Consider the following 22911-nt stretch of genomic DNA (forward strand, 5'->3'; position numbering starts at 1 on the left):
CCCTTGTATCGGTGCGATTAGGGTTGGCGCTACTCCAAAGAGTCCAACAGAGTGGAGTTTGGTGAAGACTTTGCAATGGGTTGAGAGATGCCTTTTGTGGCTGGATTTTTTGATTTTTTGATGTTTTTTCTTGTATATTTTGGTCACCATTAAGTGTGATTTCAAGTGTTGATCGACTTGACTCAGCTTGTAGTGTCTGCGGAAAGGCAAGGGCTTGTAGGTCGAGGCGTTTGGAGTTTGAATTGACCTTGTGGGTATCATTTATATTGAGCTCTTGAGAGGTGGTGTGTGTGGGTTGGAACTTAAGTAAATTCCTTGTGTGGTGTTGAGTTGTTTGGGTGTGTGAGTGTGCGCACGGCGTCTTTTGCTCCATCACCCTTTGGCGATCCCGCTGGGGAGAGGAAATTTGCCGGTTGAGCACCCAGGAGAAGCAGTTTTGCTATGAAGTTTGAGCTTCATTGAAGAAAAGGGGTGGTGGTTTGGTTGAGGTGCAAGACTTCAACTTTTGTAGAATTACTCACGCAAGGGAGAAGCGCCTTCAAAGAGATGGCATATAGTTAGCCATTGTTCACAGGGAAGGAGGATGTAAAGGACTGGATTGTGGACTTCAAGTGGCATACGCTTGGTATGCACATTGCGAATGACAAAGCAAAAATTCATGTATGTCCTCTTGCACTCAAAGGAGAAGCCTGCGAGTGGTTTGAAGGTTTAGAGGAAGACAAAAAGCAAACATGGGAGCAGGTAAAGCAAGTAATTTTTGACAGGTTCGGAAAGAAACTAACCGCAACAAAAGCAACAACAAAATTGAGAGGTTTGCAACAAGATGTTCATGCTAACTTTAAAGAGTTTTTGCAACAAAGGACTTTGGGTGCAATTGGAGGCGGCATCCCAAGTACCTCTAGGGGATTTCTTTAAAGTGCGTCAGTTTATGGATTGTCTCCATCCAAGTGTAAGGGAGAAGGTCGATCAAGAGGAGCCTGCTACATTTGAAAGAGCTGTGGAAATTGACGAGGCCAAGAGCAAGAAGATCAAGAGAAGGTGGGAGCAAGGCATGACACACGCTGAGCAAGCTGTGGTGCAACCAATGGTCCCTGTGGTAGCGGATGATAGAGTGGTGCGAGCGGTTCAAGGTCCAGATCCCGTTACGGCTAGGGTTTTGCATGATCTTGCCAGTCAATTGTTGCAAGAATTAAGAATTAACATAATGAATAGGAACCAAAGAGAAGAGCGACCAGCTAGGAGAGGTAGGGGACAGAGGCTACAAGGCAGATGCTACAATTGTGATGAAGAGGGTCACTACAGCCCTGATTGTTCTGAACCACCAAGAGAGAGAGGAGGGATATAGCCCTTATATGGACGTGGTCAAGGGAGAATAAAGAAAATCATCAAGAGTGGGCACTAGAAGCACCACCTCCGCAACAACAACCACAACCGTTGCCTGCAAATGGAGAAGGTTGGGCTATTAACATCATTACCCTTCAACATCAAGATGTGAATGTTTTGGCCAATAAGAGAGCTAGGCATGATAGGGAGAAAGAGACAGAAGAAGAGAGGGAAACAAGAGCAAGGAAAGGAAATGCTAAGGTAGAAGACATACTAGAGAGTAGCAAGAGGTGACGAAGAAGGAAAATAGGTCCAAAGGACTACCCCCTTGGCCAAGGTGTTGAAGACTATGATATTGTTGATAACATACGAAATCAAAAGCCAAAAATATATCTTTTGGTTAGTTGGTGGCTTTAAATGCTAAATTGAGGAGGCAGTACCAAGTGTGTGAGTACGCGGCTTCCTTCCAAAAAGGAAAAGCATCAAAGCATGGTGTCTTCCTTGAGGGTTGGTCACCTTGTGGATATGGTGCCAATAGTTGAAGCTATGCAGGGAAAGAAGACGGAAGTGCAAGCATATGTGGATGGTGGTGCCCAGGTGTGTTTCATGACCGAGGCTATCATGAAATAAGGAGGCATCAAGATGTCAGTGAATGCTTCAATCCGTATGAATATGGCCAACCACAAAAAGGTAAGGTGTCTTGGAATAGCTGAAGATGTGAAGATAAAAGTCTTGGTGATTGAGTGCTTGGTTGATTGCTACACAATGCAAGCGGGTGAGAATGCTTATCCGATCATTTTAGGGAGGTCATGGCTTATAACCCTTGGTGCTAAGCAAGATTGGGGCATGGGCTTGATCACCATCCCCGACCAAGAGAAAGGAAGGACCATTGTCTACAACATGAAGACACACGAGAGTCGTACACGGCCCCTATTGGAGATGCAAGATACAGATTTGACAAAAACCACGTCATACGATAGTGATGCTTTGTCTACATCATCAGAAGAAAGTGTAGAGGAAGGCTTGATGCAATTATGTCCTGATCTTTTTGGGATAAGTGTTGAAAAGGAAGCATTGATGCATGATGTGAAGATCAAGGAGGAGGAGGATAGTCCAAAAGCAATTGTAGATCCTGCCAAAGTGACCGCAAGGAGCATGCTAGGAGAGGACTTGACAGGAAAAGAAAAGAAGGAGTATGAAGACATGTTTACAGAGTTTCCAAAGCTATTTGCCATTGAATATACAGAGTTGCAAGGAGCTAAAGGGGTCGAGCATAGAATCAATTTGAAAGAAGGTGCCAAGCCAAAGGTTCAAAAGCTTAGGAGGTTGGGGGTCATTCATGAGAAGGCACTTCATGAAGAGGTGACGAAGCTTTTGGAAGCAGATTTCATCTTTCGAGTGGAGGAGTGCGAATCGATCTCTCCATTAGTTATTGTGCCCAAGAAGAACGGAAGATTTAGGATAAGTGTCGATTTCAAACCTTTAAATGCTGCCACAAAAAGGAATCATTATGTGCTACCCTTCCTAAATGAAATCCTCGATCAGCTTGCAGGTCATGAACGTTACTCAATCATGGATGGAATTTTTGGCTACTTTCAGATCTTGATAGCGATTGAAGATCGATTGAAGACGACCTTCATTACTCCTTGGGGTTGTTTTGCGTACAAAAGAATGCCTTTTAAGCTAGTTAATGTAGATGCTACCTTCCAAGGATGGATGAATAGAGTGTTTGGTCCTCATTCCGTTTTCATGGATGACATTGGGTGTTATAGCTCAAGGGTCAGACGTTTGGAGAAGCTGAGGTTGAGTTTGGAAAGGCTTCAACAAGAGGGTGGGCAACTCAACCCAAAGAAGCGTAAGTTTCCTCATGCCAGAATCCATTTGCTAGGACATGTGGTTTCCCAAAATGGAATAGAAGCCGACCCAAAGAAAGTTAAGGCTTTGTTGCTTATGGACCCGCCCACCAACACAAAGGATTTGGCATCATTTGTGCATAATCTCATGTACTTGTCATGTTTTTTGGATGATATGCCAGTATGTGTATCCTCTCCAGAAATTGAGTCAAAGGGTTCAAGGGTTTGAGTGGAATGATGATATGCAAGAGGCTTTTAATGGTATCAAGGAGGTATTGTGTGCTTTACCAATAGTGAGTTCTCCCGACTTGCAATCGATTTTCTATGTATCTATTAGTGTGGGGTCAGTAGATTTTGGGTCGGTTCTCTACAAAAGTAGGGAAGGAACTTCAAGCCAGTTTACTTTGAGAGCAAGATGAATAATGCAAGCAAGTTCTCCTACACATAAATGGAACAGTGGGTCTTTGCCTTGGTTCTTGCTTGTCGTAGGTTCAGAACATATCTGTTGCCCCAAAAGTTCTATGTGCTTACCACATCGAATCTTTTGCCAGATGTAGTACAACATTTGAAGCCTAGCAAGTGCATCTTAAAGTGGACTTTGGAGCTTCAAGAGTATGAGTTTGAGTTTAAAGTGGATCATTATGTTAAATCTCACTTGGCGGACATAGTGGTACATAAGGGAGGGGAGCTTCCATCTTACCCAAGGGTTGACAAGGATGATCATGAAGAGGAAGTAGATATTACAGATGCGTATACAATGATGTTTGATGGTGCATGCAGGAAAGTTCTTCAAAAGGCAAGTGGTGGGGTAGTCATTAAGGACCCAAAAGGCACTGTAATCTTTTCTAGAGCTTACGATCTTGATGAAGCTAAAAGCGACAATGAGGCCGAGTATCTCACGCTTTTCGTTGGGTTGAAGCAGTGTGTTGAGTTTGGATTGAAAAGAGTCATTGCAAAAGGGGATGCATTGCTAGTCATGAATCAGTTGCTTGGTTTGTGGAATGTTAAGAAAGAAAATTTGAAGAAATGGTTCTATGGCATCAAGAAGCTTTTGCATGAGTTTGAGAAGAAACAGTTTAAGCATGTTCCTCGTGAGCAGAATAAAGAAGCTGATGAGTTGGCTAGGCACAAGTTAGATGCCTTGGTAGCTCCTTTAGAGGTCAAGGAAGCCTTGTATGCAGGAAGGGAATCATTGCAAGAAGTTGAAGTATTTCTTGGTAAGGGCAATGTCCAAAGGGCATGTCAAAGGTTCAGAATAGTTGCAAAAGCAAGAAACTACACATTGGTAGGTGAGGATCTCATGCTTTATGGCAAGGATAGCATTTTGAGAAAAGTGCCGTACAAAGAAGAAATAGGCTTGATTTTGGAGCACTGCCATGAAGAAACAGGCCATCAAGGCAAGGATCAGGTTGTCTTTCGTATTTTGGAGCAGGTTATTGTTCGCCCTCTATGATGAGAGATGCTTATTTTTGGTGCAAAACATGCCATGAATCCCAAGTTTTTGCAAATCAAAAGATTTTGGCTGAGCCTCAAAAAGCAAATGTCTTTTGATGCATTTGCAAAATGGGGAGTGGATGTTGTAGGTCCAATGCCAAGAACCAACAATGGCAAAAGGTATATCCTTGTGGCTATGGACTATTTGACAAAATGGGTGGAGGCAAGAGCGGTAAAAGATGTAACAACAGGAAGAGTGGCCTCTTTTTGTATGAACAGGTGTGTTGCAGGTTTGGAGCTCCTATGGTTATCATTTATGATCGTGGACCAGGGTTTAGGGGAAAACTTGTTGTTGCTCTCATGGAGAAATTGAAAATTTGGTATAGGCATTCTTCTCCTTACTACCCACAATGCAATGGGTTGGTTGATGTGCACGTATGTCGCACGTGTCAATGCAACCAACTTGCCGATACACTGTGTGCGAGCCACAAATGGCTCCAAGCACACAACAAGCCTAAACTAGTAAGCTCAAAGATGGCGATGGTGTGTCACTCACAGCTCTACGCTTGCTGTCGTGGAGGATTCCTCGCCGCGAAGAAGAGGGAGACGCCGCTACGCCGCGCTCAACTGCCTCGCCGCCATCGTGCCGCCACAATGATCGATCGCTCTCTCTCTCTCTCTCTCTCTCTCTCTGTCTCTCTCTCTCTCTCTCTCTCATACACACACACAAGGAGATGAAGAAGAAGAAGATGGAGATGGAGCAAGAGCACTCTTCAATTGCAGAAATGAGAGAATGAGTGAATTTTAGGTTTAGTTAACTTTTATATGAGCTTGCCCCATTCACACTTGGGTGCCCATGCTTAGCCAACTAATCCCTTGCATGTTCCAGTTAGAGTGCGCCTCTCATTGGCGATCACTCTTACCCTTTTCCTATTGGACCGACAAGCCCGATACCTGACTCTACCAAATAAATAATACAATGTCCGTCTTAGGTGATAGGAATGTGTGTGAGGGTTAACATGCCCCCCTTCCTGATGTAGATTTCGTCCTCGGAATCTATTGAGTTGAAGCTTGTTCATCGAGATGGAAGAGCTTTTGAGAGGAATTTCCTTAGCCTCCTTCAATCACTGCAAAATCAAACAACATTGGCATAGTAATTGCATTCTCATAAGCAATTAAAAAGCATATGCAGTTGTAGGCAGACAATTTGATTGGTAACAGAATTTTAAACCATTTGTCAGCAATAAACATTAAATTGCAATATAATCAAACGCATAAACAGTTGGGAAGGTAAAAAACTAAAGAAGTTCGGGGTCCCTAATTCAACGGTCGAAAGGCACTAAAGGCCGACTATTAATACCATGGGCAAGCTTTTTAATTTTCTCTGGTCAATTAAGTTGTTTAATCGCGAGAGCCAAGTATTTCATGTCCGAGGGCTAACTAGAGGCTATACCTAGAAGACCTTGTAGTTAAGCTACAATAAAAGGAATTTCTCATGAAATCATCGCCTGACTGATTACTTTTTCTTTGACCCCCCAAAGTCTTTTCACAATGATTCATTTTTTATGTGTGTGCTTATTTTGTATGCCTTGGATTTTTTGCTTTTCAAGGAAAAGCGCCCACACTGGGAACCTCTAGGGCTCTAGTACCATAGGCAATACATGTGAGTGAAGTACCAAATCAAGCTGAGATTTCTCTTCCAACTTAAGATTTACTTTGTGGCACTTTGATTTTTTTGTTTGTTTGTTTTCAGCATTTTAATTTTGTAACTTTGGGGGGTCATATAACATTGTTACCCTCCTCAGGCTCATCACACTAGTAAACTTTCTTTATAATACTCAAGCTAAAGGTCAATAGGGATTAAGCCCACTAGAAAGCCCTAGTACATTTCACACAATGCTGCCTAAATCGGATTAAGAACCTAAGTAACCATTGATTATTAGGAAGGCATTCCCCATGGTATTAAGAGAAGATCTCTAACACCTAGCTTGGTCAAACTAGATTAGTCGGACTACTTGATTTTTAAACCTAGACAAGTGATTATGACAAAAAATTACATTGAATTAAATGTTTGATACTAAGCAAATCTGCTATCAATCACAATTAAAGCAGACAAACATAGATGCAAAAAGATATGGGGCAATGCTAATGGACAAGAAACACCTATTTGTGTTTATAATTGCACTTGATTTGAAGAGTGAGTCGGGATAAAGATTCCATGAAGGTCCAAATCCTAACAACAGCAACACGTTCCTGTACACACGAGGAAACACAAAGAATACCTCTAGGAGGCACATCAGTGGGAAAAAAGAACTTTTCTAATCACTCAACTGTAAAACAAAAACACTCCTATCGTACTAATCCTACCTACCCTCCATCACTCGAGTAATGAGGATCAAAGGTGTTTTATGACATAGGTTTCTATTTTAGTGTACGGGATGTGAATGTGTAGGTCTGGTCAATGTTTTGACTTTTATTGTGCACACTCGTTTGCTAATTGCTCTTGCTCTTTATTATTTTTGTTTTTTGTGAGTATAAGGCTTTATAGATACATTCCCTAAGATTGGTGATTGAGAGGTCAGGGAGAAAGGTTGAGAAAGGAGTGAGTGAATGATGACTGCTAGCAAATACTCCCCCCTTCCTTGGGTAGATCATAATGTTTGAAATGTGCTCGTCACCCTTTGAAACCAATTGCTCTAGTTGGTAATAGGTGACCTTGATCTTAAGATCTTCTAGCATCCCAATAGGTTTAACAATAGACCCATTGGCCATCTCCACTACTATGGTTGTGGTCGCAACATGAGGTCTTCCCATAGTTTCCCAGCAATTTTTAGTCACAATGCTAACCCCAGTGCCACCATCAAGGATTCCCTTCATAGTTAATCCCTTAGTAGTGATTGGTATGGTCGCATTGGATTCATCACCCTCAAAGTATTGTCCCAACTTGTTAACGGGTATTTCTATAACAACGTTCTCATCTACGTTGGGTTGTGGATCCAAGTGTTCCTCCTCTATTGGCATCTCCCCAGCTCCATCCATCTGTGAAAATTGTGGTAGCCCAAACTGTAGTTCTTCATTGAGGAAGGCTCGAAGAGCTGAGACTAGCTCAGGGTCTTTATATAGTTTGGACATGATGGTGGTTCTAACTTCTGAAGACATGAAATCCATCAATTTGGCAATGTTCAACGGCACCTTTTGGACTTCAGTCCCTTGATGTGGGGAAGATGGATGTCCATTTCTTCGATAGGATCAAGTAGTCCCTCTGTAAACATTCTTTCCATCAAGAAGTGAGCACGCCCACTTTCCCATGACTTTAAGTTACTTTCTTCTTGGATGACACTAGGTATGGCTAAGGGTCTATGGACTTGGTGAGGTTGTTGTTGCATAGGGAACACGGTGTCTGTAATCTGGATTTGCCTAGGTGCTGATTCTAGATCCCTTTGGGTATCTTCTACCAAACTCCTTAACTGCTTGACTCGCTCAATCTCCTCTGTAGGGTTTGGATAAGTTCCTATCTTCTTATTGGATCCTGGCCATTGTGGCTCATAAAGATCTTCCTTGTTGGTTTCTATCTTAGTGGTCGTTTTGGTCTCCATGGTTTCACTTGAATCAGAATCTTCTTCAGCGTCGTTCATATATACGGGGTCGTCACCAGTCCCTATGTTGGTCTTTGAACTGGGGTCTGACTTCGCTGCTTTTTGCGATCTCTTCCTTCATGTTTTCTTCTTTTTCTGAGATTGGGAAATTGATGTCGTGTCTCTTTCTTCAAGAATATAATTTTGTTTTTGGAGCATCGATTGTGTGAGTACGTTTACTGGTACCACAGGTGTACTTTGTGATGGCTCCTCGGTAACTTAATCAAGTTTAATGGCGTGATCTTTGGTGCATTTTGATTATTTGGACATTGGGCAATCAAATGATCTATGCCACATCGATTACACATGAGTATTGGCATTCTAGACGTGCTCGCTTGATTGGTTTGCATTAGGTGGCGTTCTTTTGTAGCCTAATAGGACACTCGGCTACACGATGTGGACCTCCACACTCATAGCATTGAAGAGGTGGTCTCTTAGTAGTGTAATTGATATTTTGGCCTCTTGCCACAAGAGCAGCTACTTGATATACAGGTTTGACTTGTCCCCAATAGTCCTCCATGTAGTATTGTGGACTTTCTTCAAGCACATCCATCCCATAGGCAATATTAGGATCTATATCTTCCTCACAACCTTCCAAACAAGCAATAGATGACTCACAACCCACTTGATTCACAGAAGTGATTCTCGGATGTGGTGGTTGCGATCCTAGCACTGGAGGTGGTAAGTGTATTGTTTGAACAACATTTTGGGCCCTAGGGACCATGTGTTGTGCTGTTTGTTCAAGTGGTGGGGCCGGCATCAATGCAGGCACTCGAGGTGTATCTGTCCATACTAAGGTTGGTCTATTGGCCATCGCGCGCTTAAATACTATGCAATACTTAGCTTGATGACCATACCTTCCACAGGCATGGCAATTCCCATTGAATTTTACTCTAAAAGTAGGGCACTAACTAGTACTATGCGGTCCATAGCATACAGAGCACCATTGTTGCTCCCTTCTTGGATACATATGATTGTTTTGGAGCACGATTGTCTCTAAGACTCTCTTGAATAGCCTTGGTGAGATCTGCTAAAGTCATCTAAGATATCTTTGGCTCCTTAGCAATAGGCTTAAGGGTCATTGGTTGATGCCCCGATGCTTGTGAGCTAATAGATTTAGACTCAACAAACACTCTTTCTCCTTGAATCATTAAATTATCCTCCAATTGGATCGCATTGGTGGTGACTACTTCCCAAGTGGTGATACCTCTAATGACTAGGCCATTGTAGATATCCTCATGTTGTAATCCCCGAATGAATCTATCGAGCAATTGATTATTGTTGAAGCGTTCATTTGGATTACAACAAGAATTCAAATGCTTCAAGCGACTAATAAAGTCTCTCACCAACTCTCCTTCCTCTCGTTGGTCTTTTTGGAGTTGAAAGGCTACACCCCAAAGCACTCCCTCTCGTATGTATTCTTTCAAGAATAGTCTCCTAAGAGTAGGGTAAATCATTTTTTCTTCCACCCTTAGAGTTCTATACCAATCCCCTGCTTTCCCACTTAAGGTTAGGCTTAAAGCATTACTCTTACGTAGGTCATTGTGTTCTCTTAGAGAATCGCATATTTGTTCAAACACTTCGATATGCTTTCTCACATCTCCGTCTCCACTAAATTTTTGTGTGAGCTTGGCTATTTGTACTGCCTTCCTTCTAGGTTCTTTATCAGGTGTGTTACGCATATTCTCAGCGATAGATTGACCAATAGCTTGAGCAAATGTTGCCAAGTCACCTAAGTGAGCAGGCACCGTGGGTGAAGGCGCTCCAAAGACTATGTGTGGAGTAGGTATTGGCATTGGGCTTGGGCTTGGCGCATAGGAAGCCCTTGGGTTCCACGTTGGGTATGATGTTGTGCCATGTGGTGGCCCAAAGTTCATATGTGTGGCCCTAGGCATAGCAGACGTTGGATGTGACATGCTAATGCTAGCCAGTATAGTCCCATGGAAATAAGAACTTGGGTGTTGTGGTTGTGGAGCATAGGTTGTTGAAACAATGGGAGGGATAGGGACTACATTAGTGCGATGACCCATAGGTGCATACGATTGGTACACACTTGTAGATACTGTTGCAGGCATTGAGCTACCATGTAGTGGTGCTTTACTAACAAATGAGGTCCATGGCGTGTTTCTTGGCATGCCCATCATTGGGGTAGGCATGGTAGCCGTGGTGTCATCAAGGGAAAGATGAGCTAGACTTAGAAAGGTAAAGCTATCACTTCTGGGCTCAGATTTCACTGAGACCCCTGGCGAAACAACATATGGGGGATCCATCGGACTTACCGAGGGAGTCTCCATTTGCGATAAGGTCGGTTGTTTAACCTTTCCTGTATCCAAGAATCTCATTAGACCCGTTGAAGGCATGTTGATCCCCTTGTTCTGTCTCTCTAACTCAATGACCCTATGGATGACCTCACAAACTCTTTGTTGTTGATCCTCCACACTAGTAGCACCCATTGTGGAATGTAGGACACCTAACCAACCCACGTGATAGGTGTGACCTGTGTATAGGTCGGTCAGAGTTTCGATTTGTAGTTCGTACTCCCAGTTCTCATTTAAGAACGCTCCATCTAGGATTGAGGTGCTAGGGGTGTCCTTTGAGCTAGATGCAATGTTGCTTTCTAGCGGTTGGCCCTTAGTGGTCGCTAAGTCAGGAGCACTCGATTTCTCTCTTATCAAGGATAGTGACATAGGGGCTTTCGCTTTTAACTCTCTTCGTTGCTCCGCCTTGCGTAAGCTCTCGATTTTCTTTTCCCTTGCTGCAAGGATATATCGCTCAACCTCTTGCACTTCGGCAAGGCTTCTACCATCGGGTAATATGACCTCGGAGGGAAATAACTCTGAAGAGTCAGGGGGTGCAGTGAATGAAGTATTCACATGCACATTATCTAAGGGCATAGGGTCTATGTTGGTCATGAATGGAGAATTTACTTCCCCACCCCCCTCATTTACATCATTAGCTCCATGTTCGAAGCGAGTGGCTCTACTAAAGGTTTCCTTCAAGCGGCTAAGCACGCTCGGCCCGGACCGTGGGCCCATGGCATGCATGTTTTGTCTTGAGGTATCGGGATTAGGCGTTAGGAAATCCTCCATGACGTCGTAGTCAGAGGAAGGGTCACTAGCTGCTATGTTCGGGTCTTGGTTTGTACTACCTTGGGTCCCCGCCGCGGGCCCGGAACCTAAGGTAGGTGGATATTGAGAACTCACGTAAGTCGAAATTCTCTCTAGTTGCTCCGTCTCTAGCACATGACCAGATCACAGATACATGTGCCTTTGGCACCCTACAAGCGTAGGCAAATAACCTCGAATGTTAACCGCTTACATTTTTAAGCGTCCGTTTTCACTCGTGTTTTTTACGTTTTTAATGTTTTTTAATGATCGATTTCTTTTATTAAAGTGTGTGATAGCTTGAAACGAGCTAATCACTCAAAGGGTTATGGTGTGCTTTACAGCACAATGTTCGGTCACCTGAAGCTCCGTTGGTCCTCAAAAAAGTCGATTTTTAGCTACGTGTGAAGCTAAAATATGTAATTTTAAAGGGCGACTGAGGCCTGAGCCTGAGTGTGAGCTTGGGCTTGGGTCTGGGCTTGGGTCTGGGAGATATTCCCGATCTCGGTCCTACCTTTAAATTTTATTTTTATTTTTAAAAAAAAAGTATTTTATTTTATTTTAAAAATATATTTTTAGTTTCTTTTTTCTTTTTTTTAAGGATAAGATCGCCGCGGCCCGCGTGAGAGCACACACACAATCTACCTACGTACTTACAACTAATACACCTACTGTTACACACTAACACACTTCATTAGCTCTCACAGATCTACTTCCTACTTACTGTACATTACATTACACAGAACTAACAACCTTAATACTAACACCTTACACAAAAAAAACACAGTAACCTTTCAAAACTTCATTAACAAAGAAATACACAGTAGCAACACAAAATCCTTCTTGTCAACACACACACCTTCCTTCCCTACCTTTCCTACAATCAAAATTGCACCACAAAAGAAGCACAGAGTGCCATTCAAGCTTAGTGTATGGCATTCCCCAGCAACGGCGCCAAAAATGTGTGCATATGTCACACGTGTCAATTCAAGGAACTTGCCGATACACTGTGTGCGAACCACAAAGGGCTCCCAACACACAACAAGCCTAAACTAGTAAGCTCAAAGATGGAGATGGTGTGTTGGTCACCGCTCTATGCTTGCTGTCGTGGAGGATTCCTCGCCATGAAGAAGAGAGAGACTCCGCTACGCTGTGCTCAACCGCCTCGCCGCCATCGTGCCACCGCAATGCTCGATCGCACTCTCTCTTGTTAAGTATGGAGCCTGATTTACCCTTGTAATTTTCTGTGGTAAAAGCGCACATTTGTAAGGCCCCCATTATGAGGAGAAGCCATCATGCGTGAAGGAAAATCACTCACCGGAAACCAAAATTTTCACGGACAAGAATCAAGGGCAACTTTAAAGGCCTCGGGGGCGAAGGCCCTCGAGACTTTTTTTTTCGCCGGAATATTCTTTTTCACCGGAATATTATGGCCGTACGGCGGCCGGAAAGTGGTCGGAAAACAACCGGTCGGTTGGCCGGTGGCCAGTAGTCAATGGCCGGTGGCCGAATTCAAAAGCGGACTTGTCTTCTCAAGGGCGGCCACACATGGGCGGATTGGAGGGTCCGATTTGGACTTATTCGCACAAGGGCGGCTACACATGGCTGTCTCTCATAAGAGAGGGCAGCCCTTTTGGCCTATAAAAGGAGGCCATTTCTTCACACATTTCATAGTGTGAAGTTGATGCAACAAGGTGAGTGTGAGGTGGTGAGAGTGAAGCAAGGCGGGAATCCATTAAGGGTATAATCCCTTTGTAAATTACTTCTTGTTTTGAAATACTAAAGCCATTGAGTAGCTGCTTTCCCGTGGACGTAGCCCACATTGGGTGAACCACGTATATCGTGTGTACTCTCTCTCTCTCTCTCTCTCTCTCTCTCTCTCTCTCTCTCTACTCTATAATCTCATGTATGTAAATCTGTCTCTCTCCATTAAGTAATCTACTCAATTATCTATTTAGCTACGTCTTATTTCCTAACATCTCTCTCTCTCTCTCTCTCTCTCTCTCTCTCTCTCTCTCTCTCTCTCTCTCTCTCTCTCTCTCTCTCTCTCGCATACACACACACACACACACACACAAGGAGACGAAGAAGAAGAAAATGGAGATGGAGCAAGAGCACTCTTCAATTGCACAAATGAGAGAATGAGTGAATTTTAGGTTTAGTTGACTTTTATATGACCTCGCCCCATTCACACTTGGGCGCCCATGCTTAGCCAACTAATCCCTTGAATGTTCCAGTTAGTGTGTGCCTCTCATCGGCGATCACTCTTATCCTTTTCCTATTGGACCGAAAAGCGCGGTACCTGATTCTACCAAATAAATAATACAATGTCCGTCGTAGGTGATAGGAATGTGTGTGAGGGTTAACAGTTGAAAACTACAATGTTCAAATTGTGAGGATGTTATCAAAGTATGCTAGAGAGCATCCTAAAGAGTGGGACTTGGACTTGGAAAAGTGTTTGTGGGCTTATAGAACTGCGTATAGAGTGTCGACACAATTTACACCATATGAGCTTGTTTATGGAAAGGAAGCTCTTATGCCCATACAGGTGCAGTTGGATACCTTGAAGTTGTTGTGCAGAATGCAAGGTGCGCATAATGACAAGCTGCAGGAAAGAATTCTTTCTCTAGAGTTGTTGCGAATGAATAGAGAGAAAGTCGGTGACTATTCTCTTCAACAAGCAGAGACAAGGATGGAGAAAATGAATAAGAGGCTGCCAAAGAAAGAGATCAAAGAGGGAGATCTGGTGATGAATTATGATTCTTGCTTGGATTTTACTTTTCAAAAGAAGCTGAGGGACAAATGGTTGGGTCCATACAGCGTGAAGCATGAATTTCCTAATGGCACATATGAGTTGGAAAAATTTCAGGTGAACGTTTGTGCTATAGAATAAATTGTTATAGATTGAAGAAATATTTCGTGAGGGATGTGGTTCCAGATGCAAATAGTCTCTTGGTTGAGCATAAATGCTCTACCTAGAGGGTGGGCAATGATTATAGACTGCTTTTGGTCTGTATAACGTAGTGTGTATATGCATGATCATGTGTACAAAGGGATGTAAATACATGCATTTAGGAGCTTTGAAAGTGGTTTCAAGTTTTAAAAAAGATCCAGGGTGTACACATTGTGAATAGTCAGGTTCGCGGGCACGTGTACATGCCTGGATAGGGTTTTGGGACCTTGGATATGGTTCTATGTGGCTTATTTTGGCTCTAGAGAATGTGTTTGAGCTTTCTAGAATGTAAATGATGCAAGTGAAAAATGTGGGTACTCTCATCCTGCTCGAAAAGTTTGGGACATGCAGTAACTATCTATTTACGGTGCTTCCGATGCGTGCACCGCCCTAGAAGTGGTCAAAAATGGAATGTGGGGATGTGGCAAAGTGCTTTGGGTATCGAGGATCAAGCGTATGAAATTAGGTAAATTGTGGAGTCCGTTTGGGGTTTTTCCCGCGAAAATGCCCGCCGAGGGTCAAAACTGAGCAAAACTGGGTCAAAAAATGTCAAAAATGACCAAAAATGGTGAGAAAAGGCTTCAATTTTCCACATCACTCATGGTGCCGTGAGTGTTCCAGTTGAGGGAGTGTTTTTGAAGCCAAGGTTTTGTATTTTCACCTCTCTTTGTGTGGGAAGAAGCAGGGTTCCTATAGGTGGTCTAGTGCAGTCCCGTCGCGTTCACGTCCTGTTTTCGAGTGTGTGGAGGAGTGAATGAGAGCTTTCTCTCTTCAATTTGGCACTTGGGAGAGTCTATGGAAGTTCTGAGGTTTCCATGGATGTGTGTGCAAGGAATTGAGGGAAGAAGGTGCGACTTTCTGCAAGATTATGTGACTCTGTGTCGTGGCCATTAGGGTTGGCGCTACTCCAAAGAGTCCAACAGAGTGGAGTTTGGTGAAGACTTTGCAATGGTTTGAGAGACGCCTTTTGTGGCTGGATTTTTTGAGTTTTTGATGGTTTTTCTTGTATATTTTGGTCACCATTAAGTGTGATTTCAAGTGTTGATCTACTCGACTAACCTTGTAGTGTTTGCGGGCAGGCAAGGGCTTGTAGGTCGAGGCGTTTGGAGTTTGAATTGAGCTTGTGGGTAGCATTTATATTGAGCTCTTGAGTGGTGGTGTGTGTGGGTTGCAATTTACGTAAATTCCTTGTGTGGTGTTGAGTTGTTTGGGTGTGTTAGTGTGCGCACCGCGTCTTTTGCTCAATCAACATAAATCATAGTTAAACCTTACCGCTCTATAGTGGTGTAGTTCCTCTCAGCATCATTTAATTGACTACTTGCAAAGGTAATGGGGTAGTCCAATTTATGTTCTCATGGTTGAGCTAGAACACACCCAATAGAAAAGTTCTATGCATCAATATGCACATGGAAAATTACACTCCAATCTGGCACTCGTAGAATGGGAGCACTAGTTAAGGTCTTTTTTAATGACTCATAAGCATGGTCACACTCTGCGGTGCAGTGGAACTCAATAAGAAGCTTGTAAAAAGGACGACCTATCTTGGCAAAGTTTAAAATAAACCTCCTATAATAACCAACATGGCCCATGAACCTGTGAACTACTTTATAATTTGTAGGTGGTGACAAATTGGAAATGGCTCTAATTTTGCTCTCATGTGTGGAAATCCCATTTTTGGACACTATATGCCCTAAAATGACTCCATGTTTAACCCAAAATTGGCATTTGAAAGGGTTTAAGGAGATGCGATACAATCTACACTTCTCAACAAACACCTTTTGTAAACATGATAGAATGGGTTGTGGACTACACAACATAACACTTTGAAGGTATTCACCCCAGTTATCTAGCAGCTTTTGATGAGCATCACATGCCCCTATATAATTAATCCATTCTCTGATTGATTTCTTTTCATTTATGCTAGCACGCACATTTGCTAGATATCGTCACCTCTTATATCTATTACTCTTCTTATCTAGTTTTTTATTACGGCCAATCTGTAGTGAAGAGTCACTAGATGAATCGCTACTCGTGTCTTCTTCTCTTCCGGATAGATTGTCATCTAGGGTACCATTGGGCCTTGAATGGTTTGTCCCCACATTTGCACCAAGCTTTAACTCAGATTCTTCGTCTTCAGAGTCAAATACAATTGATGATTATGACTCCAAATTGTGTGGGCTATAGTCTTTTGAGATGCTACTGGTTCCAACGTTAGTCAAGCCTCCATCTTGTAGGTCATCACAAGCTTTATGCATTACTCCTATCATATTTAAAGGTACGAGTTCTGGCTTCATTCCCCTCACGTGTTACCCAAATCATCCTCCTATTTCCCCAAGTGTCTATGGTTGCTGCTAGGTGGACCCAATCCACAGTGTCAGGCTCAATCATCCCAGGTATAACATCCATATAAGGGAAATCTTCCCCGACATCAGTGTCCATTTTACACGTGTAACAATACCGCAACGAAGATGGGTGAATTGTGGTGTCAGATCTATGATCAATTATAAATATGTTTCCTAGAGAATGTGCCCGACCAGTTACAAGATCAACTCAAATCTTGGAACTGCAAGTAGACATGGTTTTTAGGCCAGTCATGCACCATTTTTGCTTCCCTCATGAAAGGATGTCCTAAGATCATCTCAAATGACATAGTGTGCTTGGAAAAATCCATAACAATGAAGGTATACCTTATTTTGTGTCCAAAGACCTTGATCTTGAGATCTTCTAGCATCCCAATAGGCTTAACAATAGTCCCATTGGGCATCTTTTACACTATGTTTGTAGTCCCAAGTGAGGTCTTCCATAGTTTCCCAAAAAAAATTAGTTACAATGCTAGCCCCAGTGCCACCATCAAGGATTCCCTTCACAGTTAATCCCTTGGTAGTGACTGGTATGGTCGCATTGGATTCATCCCTTCAAAGTATTGTCCCAACTTGTTAACAGGTATTTCAACAACAGAGTTGTCATCTAGGTTGGGTTGTGGATCTAAGTGTTCCTCCTCTATTAGCACTTCCCTCGCTCCATCCATCTGTGCAAATTGTGGTAGCCCAACTTTCAGTTCTCCATTGAGGAAATCTCAAAGAGCTAAGAATAGCTCAGTCTCCATATAGTTTGGACATGATGGTTGTTCTAACTTCTAAAGCAATGAAATCCATCAATTTGGAAATACTTAACCGCACCTTTTGGGCGTCAGTCCCTTGACGTGGGGAAGATGGGATCTCCATTTATTCGATAGGGTCAGGTAGTCCCTCTAAAAACATTCTCTCCAACAAGAAGGGAGTATGTCCACTTTCCCATGACTTAAAGTCACTTTCTTCTTGGATGACACTAGGTATGGCTAGTGGTCTATGGACTTTGTGAGGTTGCTTTTGCGTAGGGAACACTGTGTCAGTAATCTGGATCTGCCTAGGTGCTGGCTCTAGATCCCTTTGGGTCTCTTCTACCAAACCCATTAATTGCTCGACTCGCTGAAGCTCCACTGTAGGATTTGGGTAAGTTCTTATCTTCTTCTTGGGTCCTAGCCATTGTGGCTCATGACGATCTTCCTTGTTCTTTTCTTTTCTAATGGTTGTTTTGGTCTCCATGGTTTCACCTAAATCAGAATCCTCTTCAACGTCGTTCATATATATGGGGTCGTCACCAGTCCCTATGTTGGTCTTTGAACTGGGGTCTGACTTCGCTGCTTTTCGCGATCTCTTCCTTTGTGTTTTCTTCTTCTTCTCAGATTGGCCAATTGATGATGTGTCTCTTTCTTCAAGAATATAATTTTGGTTTTGGAGCATCGATGTGTGAGTATATTTACTGGTACCACAGGCATACTTTGTGTTGACTCCTCAATAATCTCAATTAAATTCAATGGCTTTATCTTTTGTGCATTTGGATTATTAGGACATAGGGCAATCAAGTTATCTATGCCACATCGATTACACATGAGTATCAGCATTGTAAACGTGCTCTCTTGATTGGTTTGCATTAGTATGGCATTCTTTTGTAGCCTATAGGACACTCGGCTACACTATGTGGACCTCCACACTCGTAGCATTGAAGAGGTGGTCTCTTAGCAGTGTAATTGATATTTTGGCCTCTTGCCACAAGAGCAGCTACTTGATAGATAGGTTTGACTTGTCCCCAATAGTTCTCCATGTAGTATTGTGAACTTTCTTCAATTGCATCAATTCCAAAGGCAATATTAGGGTCTATATCTTCCTCACAGCCTTCCAAACAAGCAATAGATGACTCACAACCCACTTGATTCACAAAAGTGGTTTTTGGATGTAGTGGTTACGGTCCTAGCACTAGAGGTGGTAAGCGTGTTGTTTGAACAACATTTTGGGCCCTAGGGACCATGTGTTGTGACGTTTGTTCAAGAGGTGGGGCCGGCATCAATGCTGGCACTCGAGGTGTATCCGTCCATGCTAAGGTTGGTCTATTGACCATCACGCATTTAAATACTATGCAATCCTTGGCTTGGTGACCATACCTCCCATAGGCATTGCAATTCCCATTAAATTTTACTTAAAAGTAGGGCATTCACTGGTACTATGCAGACCATAGCAAACTGAGCACCATTGTTTCTCCCTTCTTGGATACATATGATTGTTTTGTGGAGCACGATTGTCTCTAAGAATTTCTTGAATAGCTTTGATGAGATCTGCTAAAGTCCTCTCAGATATCTTTGGCTCTTTAGCAACAGGCTTTGTGGTCATTAGCTCATGCCCCGACGCTTGTGAGCTAGTAGACTTAGGCTCAACACACACTCTTTCTCCTTGAATAATTAAATTATCCTCCAATTGGATCGCATTGGTGGTGGCTGCTTCCCAAGTGGTGATACCTCTAATGACTAGTCCATTGTAGATATCCTCATGTCGTAGTACCCTAATGAATCTATCAAGCAATTGGTTATTATTGAAGCGCTCATTTGGATTACAATGAGAATTCAAATGCTTCAAGCGACTAATAAAGTCCCTCGCGGACTCTCCTTCCTCTCGTTGGGCTTTCTAGAGCTGAGATGCTACACCCCAAAGGACTCGCTCTCATATGTACTCTTTCAAGAACAGTCTCCTAAGAGTAGGGTAAATTGTTTTCTCTTCCACCCTTAGGTATCTATACCAATCCCCAGCCTTTCCACTTAAGGTCAGGCTTAAAGCATTACTCTTATGCAGGTCATTATGTTCTCCTAGTAGGGAATCGCATATTTGTTCAAATACTTCGATATGCTTTCTCAGATCCCCGTCTCCACTAAATTTTTGTGTGAGCTTGGCTATTTGTACCACCTTACTTCTAGGCTCTCTATCAGGCGTGTTATGCATATTTTCAGCAATGGACCAACCAATAGATTCAGCAAAGGTTGCCAAGTCAGCTAAGTGAGCAGGTATAGTGGGGACAAGAGCTCTCGGAATTGCATGTGGAATGGGGGTTGGCATTGTGTTTGGCATATGTATAGCCCTTGGGTTCCAAGTTGGGTATGATGTTGTGCCCTGTGGTGGCCCAAAGTTCATATGTCCATCCCTAAGCATAGGCAGACGTCGAATGTGACATGCTAATGCTAGCTGGTATGGTCCCATTGAAATAAGAGCTTGGATGTTGTGGTTGTGGAGCATAAGTTGTTTAAACAATGGGAGGGGTAGGAGCTACATCAGTATGAGGACCCATAGGTGCATATGATTGATACACACTTGTAGGTACTATTGCAAGCATTGGGCTACCAAGTAGTGGTGCTTTACTAACAAATGAGGTACATGGCATGTTTTTTGCCATGCCCATCGTTGGGGTAGGCATGGTAGCCGTGTTGTCATCAAGAGAGAGATGAGCTAAACTTGCAAATGTAAAGCTATCACTTGTGGGCTCAGATTGTACTTAGACCCCTGGCGAAACAACATAGGGAGGATCCATTGGGCTTACCAAGGGAGTCTCCATTTGCAATAAGGTTGTTTGCCTAGCCTTCCCTGTATCCAAGAATCTCATGAGACCCATTGAAGGCATGTGGATCCCCTTGTTCTGCCTCTCTAGCTCAATAATCCTATGGATGACATCGCAAACTCTTTGTTGTTGCTCCTCTACGCTAGCAGCTCCCATTGTGGATTGTAGGACATCTAACCAACCCAGGTGATAGGTCTGACCTGTGTATAGGTCGGTTAGAGTCTCTGTTTGTAGCTCATACTCCTAGTTTTCGTTTAGAAATGCTCCATCTAGGATTGAGGTGCTAGGGGTGTCCTTTGAACTAGATGCAATGTGGATTGTGGGTCGACCCTTAGTGGTTGCTAATTCAGGAGCACTTGATTGCTCGCCTAGCATGGATGTTGACATAGGATCTTTCGCTTTTAACTCTCTCCTTTGCTCTGCCTTGCGTAGGCTCTCGATTTCCTTTTCCCTAGCCGTGATGATATATCACTCAACCTCTTGCACTTCGGCAAGGCTTCTACCATCAGGTAATATAACCTCGGAGGGGAATAGCTCGGAAGAGTCCGGGAGTGCTCTGAATGGAGTATTCATGTGCACACTCTCCAGGAGCATGGGGTCTACATTGGTCATGAATGGTGAATTTACTTGCCCACATCCTTCATTCACATCATTAGCTCCATGTTCGGAGCGAGTGGCTCTACTAAAAGTCTCCTTTAAGAGGCTAAGCACGCTCGGCCCGGACCGTGGACCCATGGCATGCATGTCTTGACTTGAACTATCGAGATTAGGCATTGGGTAACCTTCCATGACGTCATAGTTAGATGAAGAGTCACTAGATGCAATATGTGGATCCTGAGTGTTACCGGCTCAGGGCCTAGAGCCTAAGGTGGAGGAATAATGAGTGCTCACGTAAACGGAGAAACTCTCTATGCTTGTCCTCTAGCACATGACCAGATCGTAGGTGCATGTGACCTCAACACTCTAGAAGAGTTGGTAAGTGCCCATAAACGCCACTCACCTATTTTTAGGTGTTTACAACCCAAATCTTTGTTATTTTTTGGTCCTTTTTTCTAACCAAGCCACAAAATATGGCGTGTGATAGCTCAAAACGAGCGTTTTGGCTAGAGGGACGTGTCATGCTTTACAGTCCCATTATGTAAAGCCCTAGGAATCCTAAAAATAGTCTTCTCGTAGGTGGGGAGAGAGCTAGAACTAGTAAGTTCAAGGGGTGAGTGTGAAGGGGATGGTGGAGGACTTGACGAACTTGTCCCACATGCCCTCCCTTACTTGAGGTCCTAGTCTTTATATATAAAGTAGTGTGTATACTATATCAAAGGACTCAATACTGAGGCCTGGGCTTGGGCTTCGGCTTGGGGGAAGATCCCGATCCCGTCCTTTTAAGATAAGATTTTTAAATTTTGAATTTTCTTTTTGGTCTCATATATTCCGAGCGTTTTTTTAACTTTTTATTATTATTTTTAACAAAAACTTTTAAAAAAAATATTTTTTCATTGGATAATGTTGCCGCATAGGGGCCGAGCTCACACGTGCAGACAGTAGCTCCTAGCAGCTCTATCTAACCTCCTTGCAGCTAACACAACTAATTAACACTAATTATCTCAACTCACACACTGTCTAACACAATAAGCTACACACTGTTTACAATAACTACTGAACACTGTCTTCACTTACTAACAGATATGTTAACACCTGCACATTATAGATCTAACAAAAACAAGTACACTGCAGCAATTAACAGAGCTTACAAAAACCAGCTAGAATTGCACCGTACAGTCACTAACAGAAGCTAACAAAACCTGCTAAAATTACACATTACCGCCACTTAATAGTTCTCACACAACTCATCAAGAGACCAAAAATGGTTGAAGTGAAGGCTTCTTGAGGTAGCATTGAGTGCTCCTCAAGCTTAGTGCAAGGCAGTCCCGAGCAACGGCGCCAAAAATGTGCGCTTTGCCGCACGTGTGGAAGGCTGGGAACTTGTATGTGCAATGTGTGCGAGCCTCAAGAGGCTGCAAGCACATAACTAGAAGATCCTAGCAAGCTCAAAGAAACAATGGTGTGTCACTCATTGGTCAATGCTTCCGTCGTGAAGATCCTGTGCTGCGAAGAAGAAGGTGCCGACGTCGATGTCGCGCTCAATCGCCTCGTCACCGCCAATGCTGCCACAATGCTCGATCACTCTCTCTCTCTCTCTCTCTCTCTCTCTCTCTCTCTCTCTCTCTCTCTCAAGCATACACACACATACACACGTGAGCACACAAAGGAGGAGGAGACATAGATGGAGCAAGAGAATGTCTTAGCTTGAACCTCAAAGAATGAGGATTTTTAGGTCAAATGGACCTTTTATAAGAGTTTGACCCATTCACACATGGGTGCCCACAGTGGCCGGTCGTTGCAAAACTGCTGTAAAAATAAGATCAGTGGTGCGCCTCTCATCGGCGATCACCTACACACCTATTGCACCGACAAGCCCGATCAATGACTCAATCAAATAAATAATAAGGCGTCCATCCTCGAAGGTGATAGGGTGTTCGTGAGGGTTAACACATATAGGTCAAAAGTTGTTCAAAAGGCCGTTTTATGAATATCTTCAGTCGCAATCCTTATTCGGTGATAACCACTTTTGAGATCTATTCTATTAAGCTAGGTAGACCCTTGTATCTTGAAAAATAGATCTTCTATCTTGG

Source organism: Adiantum capillus-veneris, chromosome 13, assembly GCF_014529385.1.
Source record: "Adiantum capillus-veneris isolate H3 chromosome 13, ASM1452938v2, whole genome shotgun sequence".
NCBI classification, from domain to species: Eukaryota; Viridiplantae; Streptophyta; class Polypodiopsida; order Polypodiales; family Pteridaceae; genus Adiantum; species Adiantum capillus-veneris.